Raw genomic sequence first — 10,000 nt, forward strand, 5'->3', positions numbered from 1 at the left:
CATAGTTGGGTTCTTCATTCTTGTTTGAATTTGTTGTTCTTGTTAATTTAATAATTATATTTATATGTTTTGTATTTAATCAACATTCATAATTTCTCGGAACCCTAGTTGTATGTAACTTTAAATATTATTGATAAATATAATATTGGTAAACTTATCTCTATTTGATTTTCTCCCTTATATTTTCACAATATTATGAGGTATTATCATGCTATAAACATCATTAAAAGAATCTGATAAGGATATATGGAAATATCCCTTACATATTGGCGACCTTGCCAGGATAATACTGCATATGTTGTGGGAATCAAGGTGAAATTCACTTAGACATTATCACATGTATATTTTGCGGGGTGAGTAAGAGTTTGTTGCGCATGCTCAATACAGTACAGCCTCTGTGAACAAATCTTTAAGTGACTTTAAGGGTAAAGGAGTTTGACTATCGTAATTGCCTAGAGGGGACAGGGATTACGCCAAGCATGATAGTGTTGGAGCCATAGTAAATTCCACGAGTTACCCTAGTTAAGGAGTCCAGCAAATGCTGACCCTTGTTTCTTAATGCGTGTTAGCATTCAAGAAAAGTGAGTTTAAGTAGTTGAAAGCTCTTTAGTATTTTGACTGTTAGTGTGTGGACTGGAAGTATATTTTATGGTCTAATCGAGCGTTCTTTATTATATTTTCTATTTAGGTTCCACCATAAAATCAAGACTTGTTACTGTCCTTGGCGACACGCTAGTTTAATTGTAACTGTTTGCTCTAGTTTCATACAATGTCTGAATTACAGTTTTCCTATTGGATCGAGCAAGGAAGAAGAATTGGTTTGGAAGGAAATGGACTTGGTGAATGGGCAACAAAAAAATATGAAGCAGGATTACAAAGAGAAGAAAACAAGGAACAAGAGAGACAAGAACGAGAAGAAAAAAAAAAGGAGAGACAAGAACGAGAAGAAAGGGCTAAAGAACGAGAACTTAGGAAATATGAAATGGATAGAAGTTTATTAGAAAGAAGATTAGCGCTTGAGGAAGCAAAGCTAGCTCTTGATAAACAAAGAATTGATGATGGTATTCAGGAAAGTACTGGTCCTAAGGTAAGTGGTATTAAACCACCAAGACTTCTTCCTTATAATGAAGATGAGGACATAACTGCTTACATAATAAGATTTGAAAGTGTTGCTTCCTTATGTGAGTGGCCTGTTAGTGAGTGGGCTACCCGTTTGGCGTTATTGTTTTCGGGCACTGCTTTAAATATTTATTCTACCCTTTCTGAAGAAGAAATTGCAGATTATGTAAGTTTAAAAGCTGCTGTTTTAAGGGCTTTTAAGAGGACCCCTGAACAGTACCGTAAAGAATTCAGATTTGCTAAGATGAGCTCGAAGATTAATTTTTCTCAATTTATGACTCAACTTTTTAGACACTTTGATTATTGGTTTCATTCAAGTGATGTTGATGATTCTTTTGAAAACTTAAGAGAATTTATTGTTGTTGATCAATTTCTCACTGTCTTACCACATGACATCAGACTTTTTATTACGGAGCAGGAATTATGGAAAGCTAAAGATGTTGCCGAAGCAGCAGACAGATTTGCAGGTGCACATAGATGTTATCCTGGGGATAAGCAGACCCAAAAGAAAAGTCTGAATCCTAAACCATCTCCAGTTGTCACCCAAAGGCCAACACCACTTTGCTATGTTTGTGGTGAAGCTGGACACATTGCACGGTCCTGTCCTAAAGGTAAAGCTGCAATGACTTCTGCTCCTGGCACTTCATCGAACAAAGCAGGATCAAATAAGGTTGGTCGCTATGCTTCTAAAGAAACTCACTATAGAGCTCCATTTACTCATGGTGTGGTTAATGGTTCTCGTGTTTCTACCATTTTACGTGATACTGGCTGTTCTACATGTATTGTATCCAAAGACCTGTTTCCTAACTTGAATGAGAGGGAATTGCCAAAATCATCATTAATTGATTATTTAGGAAGGAAAAATGTTTTTCCAGTGTTACCAGTTTATATTGGATGTAAATGGTTTACTGGAAAGGTTAATGCTGTCATTGCCCCAATTACGTTTTGTACAGTACTTTTAGGTAACATTGAAGGTGCTCTTTTTCCTGAAGATGGAGACTGCCCCCCTTTGAACTCCATTGATGAGGAACCTCGAAGAAACCATCTGCCTACAGAAAAAGGTAAAGCTATTGAACACCTCAATATAACTCGTTCAGCTTCAAGGAAAGTTGTTCACCCATTAGTTTTTCCTGATGTAGAAGCCCTTGAGACTACTCCTATTGACTTTATAAAATTGTAAAATGAATGTTCCACCCTGGAATCGATCAGGAAAGACTGTCAAGCCAACACCATAACAAAAACTTCAAAAGTGGAGTACAGGTATGTACTGAGAAATGAAGTTTTGTAAAAGGAAATTATAAATGCAAACAATTCAAGAATTGCCAGTAAATTTTATTTAGTTGTTCCTCTTAAACTTAGAAAGGTTGTTCTTAAATTGGCTCATGATTTACCTGTGGCAGGACACTTTAGTCATCGCAAAACCCTGAAAAAAATCAGAGAACTATATTTCTGGCCAGGAATGTGTACAGATGTGTATGCATATTGTAGATCTTGCGATAACTGTCAGAGGAACACAAGTAAAGGTAGACATAAAAGGGTCTCTATGGTAAAAATGCCATTAGTTTCCATTCCTTTTAGCCGAGTAGGAATTGACATAGTGGGTCCACTGAATCCAAGCACATCTGAAGGTCACAGGTTTATTTTAACAATGATTGATTATGCTACAGGATTTCCTGAAGCAATTCCTATGAAGACCATAACCACTGTTGATGTTGCAGATGCTCTTATGCAAATATTTTCTAGGGTAGGAATACCAAAGGAAATAATATCTGATAGAGGAAAGCAGTTCACATCAGAACTTATGGAACATGTATACCAAATGCTGGGAGTAAAACCATTGTTTACTACTCCGTATCATCCAGCTGGCAATGGTCGTTGTGAAAGGCAACACTCTGTTCTCAAATCTATATTGAAGAAATTGTCATTTGCAACCTAGAGAATGGCATAGATATTTACCTTGTGCCCTGTTTGCTATAAGGGAGATTCCTTCTGACACTCTTGGTTTTTCCCCATTTGAACTCCTTTATGGATACCAAGTAAGGGGACCACTACTAATATTGAATGAGATATGGACTAATACTGGTCTTTCTAATGATACCCAAAATGTTTATTTTTTCTTTTTGATCTTAGAAACAGGCTAGAGGAAACTTCAAAAATAGCCCAGGAAAATATAAAGACTTCAATGGAAATCTACAGTACGTACTTTGACAAGAAAAGTACTCGTAGGCAGTTTAAAGTCAATGATGAGGTGTTACTATTACTGCCAACAGAACACAATAAGTTGTTAGTTGAATGGCAAGGAACATTTAAAGTTCTGCGGAAACTCAATAGTGTTGATTACATAATCGATGTGAAAGGTAAGCCAAAAACATTTCATGTTAACTTGCTGAAGGCATATTTTTACAGGTCACAGAATGTGTTATCAGTGGCTGATGAAAATCTGAATAGTTCAATTTCAGATTATTGCTGTGTAACCTCTCATGTAATAGTTTTGAGCGAAGACATCGAAGATCCTATACCTTGTGTTGAAGAAGAAATAACTTCTGAATTAGATATCTGTCCAACTTTAACTCCAGAACAAACAGGGAAACTAGAAGAAGTACTGGATAATTTTTCAGAAGTCTTCTCGGAGATACCAGGTTGTACTTCTACCATAATACACAAGATTGAATTAACGTCAACAGAGCCTATTCGAAAGAAAATGTACCCAGTACCAGCACATCTTAAGGAGGAAGTATGTAAAGAAGTAGATAAATTACTGAAACTTGGGATAATTGAAGAAAGTAAGTCTGATTATTGTAATCCTATTGTCATGATAAAGAAACCTGACAACACATTCAGGTTAGCACTAGATTTTCGTGCACTCAATTCAGTAACAAAGTTCGATTCTGAACCTATGCCCTCAATTGATGAAGATTTGTTTAAATTTCGTAATATGTCTTTTATTACAGAATTGGATATCACAAAAGCCTATCATCAGGTTATGTTGGACCCTAATGCAAGACCTCTAACGGCTTTCCCTACTTACCGTGGTTTAATGCAATATAAGAGGCTACCCTTTGGGCTAGTTACTGCATGTGGCCACCTACGTTAGATTGATGAAGAAAATCTTTCAGGGAATGAATCATATCTCTATCTATTTTGATAACATATTTGTGATGTCTAATACTTTCCAGGAACATTTGGAAACCTTGAGTGAGGTACTTCGAAGATTGAGAGATCATGGTCTAACAGCCCGTCCATCAAAATGTCATTTTTGTTATGAGAAAGTTAAATATTTGGGTTTTGAAGTAGGTAATAATATAATCAGACCCCTGAATGATAAAATTTTATCTTTGCAACAAATTCAAATTCCAAAAACTAAGAAGTTGTTAAGAAGCTTTTTAGGTTCTGTTAATTTTTATCGACAGTTCATCCCAAATTTGTCTAGCTTAACGTCATCATTAACAGCAAAGCTTAAAAAGGAAGTGAAAGAACCTCTACAATGGAATAGTGAGGAAGAAAACATATTTGAGATTATTAAGAAATACTTCATTGATGCTCCTATTCTTCATATTCCAGAGATAAATAAACCTTTTGTTCTAAGGACAGATGCCTCTTCAGTTGGTCTTGGAGCTGTGCTCCTTCAGTATGATGAAGAAACAGCCTATCCAGTGGCGTATGCTAGCCGGAAACTTCTCCCAAGGGAACAACGGTATTCTACCATTGAGAGAGAGTGTTTGGCTATCTTCTGGGCTGTACGAAAATTCAACTATTATTTGTATGGGAAAGAGTTTTTCATTGAAACAGACCATAAGCCCCTTACCTACATGGAAACTCTGAAATCAGGAAATGATAGGATTTTGAAATTAATTCTGGGCCTACAACCATATAAATACAGGATTATATATATATCTGGTCAATCTAACTATTTTTCAGATTTACTGAGTAGAAGCAATTAATGTATCTTGCTTGTGTAAATAGTTGAGAGTGTACATTTCTTCTAATTTTTTTTGTAAATTCCAAGGAATTAACTTGTTAAAGGGCCTATGTAAAGGAAAAATTACGGTATTCAAGTGTAACTTCCTGTTTACTTTTTTTAAAGTAACTACCTGTTTGAGAGTCCTTGGCTAGTTTTCTTGGGACCTCTCTTCTGTTGAATCTAGCACTTTCTGTGCTACTCTCTCAAGCTTCAGAGGACAGCTGCGGGCGTGTCCCTAACCCGTCACGAAGTCCCATTTTGTTCTTGGAAGAAATTAACATTTTAAGAGAGTCAAAAAGTGAAGGAAAAGTCTGCTTTTCCTAACCCTAACTTCCAATGGAATTGTGCAGGAGAAAGACTTGGTGTATGTTCCTCGGTACTACAGGAGAATAGTAGTATACATCGCTTTTCTCTGTTTAATTTCTTGAGAGACAAATATTCAGTGATAAATATGACTAATATTAATGTTTATTTTTCTGTTTTGATTTTGCATCTTGTTTAGTTATATTTTGGCTATTATTTTACTATTTGGTGCTGTTATCGTAACTTTTATTATATATTATTGTGACGTGAATTATTTGACTGATTTGCTTCAAAGAGTATTGGGCAACTAGTAATAATGAGGTTGTTTCATAACTGTAATTTCATAGTTGGGTTCTTCATTCTTGTTTGAATTTGTTGTTCTTGTTAATTTAATTATATTTATATGTTTTGTATTTAATCAACATTCATAATTTCTCGGAACCCTAGTTGTATGTAACTTTAAATATTATTGATAAATATAATATTGGTAAACTTATCTCTATTTGATTTTCTCCCTTGTATTTTCACAATATTATGAGGTATTATCATGCTATAAACATCATTAAAAGAATCTTGATAAGGATATATGGAATTATCCCTTACAATTATCCTTATTATATATATACATATCTCTCTCTCTCTCTCTCTCTCTCTCTCTCTCTCTCTCTCTCTCTCTCTCTCTCTCTCTCTCTCTCTCTCTCTCTCTATTTATATATATATATATATATATATATATATATATATATATATATATATATATATATATATATATATATATATATATATACATACATATATATATATACATACATATATATAATTCCCATATCTTATAAGCTACGCATAATATCTCAAAAAGTATGAATAAATGTTAATCTTTCTCTGCGTAAAAAGGAAAAAATGCCTGGCAACAAAGTTAGTCAAACTTAACATTTTTGTCAGGTGCTTAACAAGAACAGGGAATCAACAAAAACAATTCCCCTCGCGGAGAGAGAGAGAGAGAGAGAGAGAGAGAGAGAGAGAGAGAGAGAGAGAGAGAGAGAGAGAGAGAGCACATAAGAATACAAAGAAAAATTAGAATCACTTCTCTTTTGACAACAATGGTCGGAACCAATTTGAAGTCCCCACACCCAACTCTTTTTCTGGTCCTGCTGCATATCCTGAATAAAGTTGGGGCTTCTGGTGTATTGTGGGACGCAAGAGGAAATCATTCTTTTTTTCTTTTTCTCTATTTCGAAAGAGAAGGGTTCCTGCTCCATTACTGGCCGAGTAACTTTCACATTTTCAAATGGGAGGAACATCGCTCGGGTGATTCGCAACTGCTCGGAATTTTGTGAGGGAATTTCCCCTTTTGTCCCTGCAGAATAATGCTATCATTCATTATTTTTAAATTACCTAAGAATGTATTCTAATATTTAGGGAGTTTAAGATGTAAAATTCGTCTTGATTAGAATAATTTATGCAAAGAACTAGTTTGTGAGAAGTATTTTATATGTTATATGGTAATGAGTATTATTTTTCCTACGATGATATAATTGATAATACAGACATGTATTTTTATATTCAATCTCAATTCAAATAATTAGTTCAAAGAACTGGGGTATTTTATATGTGGATGATTGGTATTTTACATTCTATAATGTAATTACAAAATATATAGTCCTGTGTTTTGTATATCTAATATTAACTTTAATAATTAATGCAAAGAACTATTTTGTTAAATCTATTTTGTGTCATATGATGATTTTTATAAATCAGTAATTACTAATATATTTTGTTATTTTCTAGTTTCAATTATCTAGTGAGTTACATACTGAAGATTAGAGAAGAGAGAATTGTCAGTAACAAGTAAATCCTTTAATATGTTGGTAAGAATCAAACCTCCCTGTGACAACCCCCCCCCCCCCCCCCAAAAAAAAAGAAAAAACATATTAGATTAATGTAACAACAAACATTAATTGGAAAGACTCGAGGCAGAATATTAATATCTATTGCGTGGCGAATAATGAAAAACATATAAAGATATTCTGAAAATTTTTAATAGATTGACAATAATAATTTGCATAATTTTCCTTGGAAATTTTAGGTAAATGATAGATTCTTCAAAGTCTACAGTCGATACTTGCCTTCACTGTTCTATTTCAACCAATTTCTGGAATGACCTGTTTATATCCAGGAAACAAAAAACATTTTTGGTATATAAGAATTCATGAGAGCCAGAACAAGTCATTGTAACTTTGAATTCGCTACTTGGGATTTTTCTTTCGTATATATGTGAATTATTGTTTGCTTTTTATTCAAGAATTTATGAAAGATGTGCATTGGAATATTTTATTTCTTGTTTGGACTACTTTTATTACTCACGTCATACTTATTTCAACTTACACATACCCACACACATACACACACACGTGCATATATATATATATATATATATATATATATATATATATATATATATATATATATATATATATATATACGTGTGTGTGTGTGCGTGTGTGGGTGTAAAATAAGAGTATTTACATATCATTTGTTTTATTTTGTATTCTCTTTACATGCATATTTTACGATTTTAGTTTCTTAATGATGCAGCTTATTGAAGAGATATGTCTATACATGAGTAACTAAACAGATCTCTATCTCTCTCTCTCTCTCTCTCTCTCTCTCTCTCTCTCTCTCTCTCTCTCTCTCTCTCTCTCTCTCTGTCTCTTTTATGTACAAATGCAGTATGGCTCATGCACTAGCAGAAAAAAAAACTTAGATTAGCGCAACGTTCTGCAAAAAAATGGTGAATCACACACTGAATAACAAGAGAAAAATAAAACTGACGTAATTGCGCTTTTTTTTCAAAAGTAGTTATTAGTTGACTGCTTAAAGATTGACTTTTCATTTTTTTATGACATGGCCAGAGACTCTGTGTAATAATACATTTATTTATCTCTAACATGAAGATGAATATATAAGATTTATTCAAATAGATAAATATCTAACCTAAAAATATTCCTAAAAAAATAATAGTGTTTGGGGTTTTGAGGAACAATTGAATTTAAAAAGAAAAATCTTTCACCTCTCTGTATACGCTAATATAATTTCAAATTCTATGGTTTTGAGGAACTATTAAATTTGAGTTGCTTTATCTTTTTTTTTCTGTATGATAGGATTTCTAATTCTAGGTTTTTGAAGAATAATTGAATTTAATTAGAAAAAATCTTTCTTTTTATCTTTATAAAAATAGCAATTCTGGAGTAATGAAGAATTATCTCTATTTCTATCAGTGTATTATAATGAAATCCAGTGTAAGGATAAGATACGTAGTGAATACAGAACATACACACACTCTCTCTCTCTCTCTCTCTCTCTCTCTCTCTCTCTCTCTCTCTCTCTCTCTCTCTTATTATTCCAGGCCAGAGACTTACTATATTTAAAAATACCTCAAACCTTTTGCCACAATGTTTTCACCTGCCAATCAAAAGCTAGTTAATAATTTCCATTAATTTCCCTTTGCAATTATTCCAAAATAAGTTCAAAAAGTCTTATCAATTTATAGTTTTTGCAATGGTATTCGTTTTTTCCGTAAATTGCTATGTTTATGAGGAATCTTCTTTGTAAAACAAGATATTTCTGTGAGGTTAAATATATATATATATATATATATATATATATATATATATATATATATATATATATATATATATATATATATATATATATATATAGGCACTTCCGCCAATTTTGGTGGGTAGCTGACATCAAACAAATGAAAAAAAGAGGACCTTTCCTCACTATGCTCCTCCCAGCCTGACAAGGGACTCAAACCGAGTTCGGGTGGTACTGCTAGGGGTGCCACAGCCCACCCTCCCCCGTTATCCACCACAGATGAAGCTTCATAAGCTGAATTCCCCACTGCTGCTACCTCTGCTGTCATCCAAGTCGACCGGAGGAAGCAGCAGGCCCTACCAGAACTGCGTCACTATCGCTCGCCATTCATTCCGATTTCTAGCACGTTCTCTTGCGTTTGTCACATCTATCCTGCTATCACCCAAAACTTTCTTCACCCCATCCATCCACCCAAAACATTGGCCTTCCTCTTGTACTTCTCCCATCAACTCTTGCATTTATCACCTTCTGTAGAAGACAACCATTTTCTATTCTCTCAACATGGCCAAACCACCTCAATACATTCATATCTACTCTAGCTGCTAAATCATTTTTTACACACGTTCTTAACCTCAGTATTTCGTTGCAAACCCTATCTACTCGAGATACACCAGCCATACTCCTCACAAAAATACCTACTCTCACACACACACAAACACAAACACACACGCACATATATATATATATATATATATATATATATATATATATATATATATATATATATATGTGTGTGTGTGTGTATATATATACATATATATGTATATATATATATATATATATATATATATATATATATATATATATATATATATATGTATATATACATATATATACATATATATATATATATATATATATATATATATATATAAATATATATATATATATATATATATATATATATATATATATATACAGTGTATATATATATATATATATACACACAGTGTATAT

This window comes from Palaemon carinicauda, chromosome 2 (assembly GCF_036898095.1).
Source record: "Palaemon carinicauda isolate YSFRI2023 chromosome 2, ASM3689809v2, whole genome shotgun sequence".
In the NCBI taxonomy this organism is placed as follows: Eukaryota; Metazoa; Arthropoda; class Malacostraca; order Decapoda; family Palaemonidae; genus Palaemon; species Palaemon carinicauda.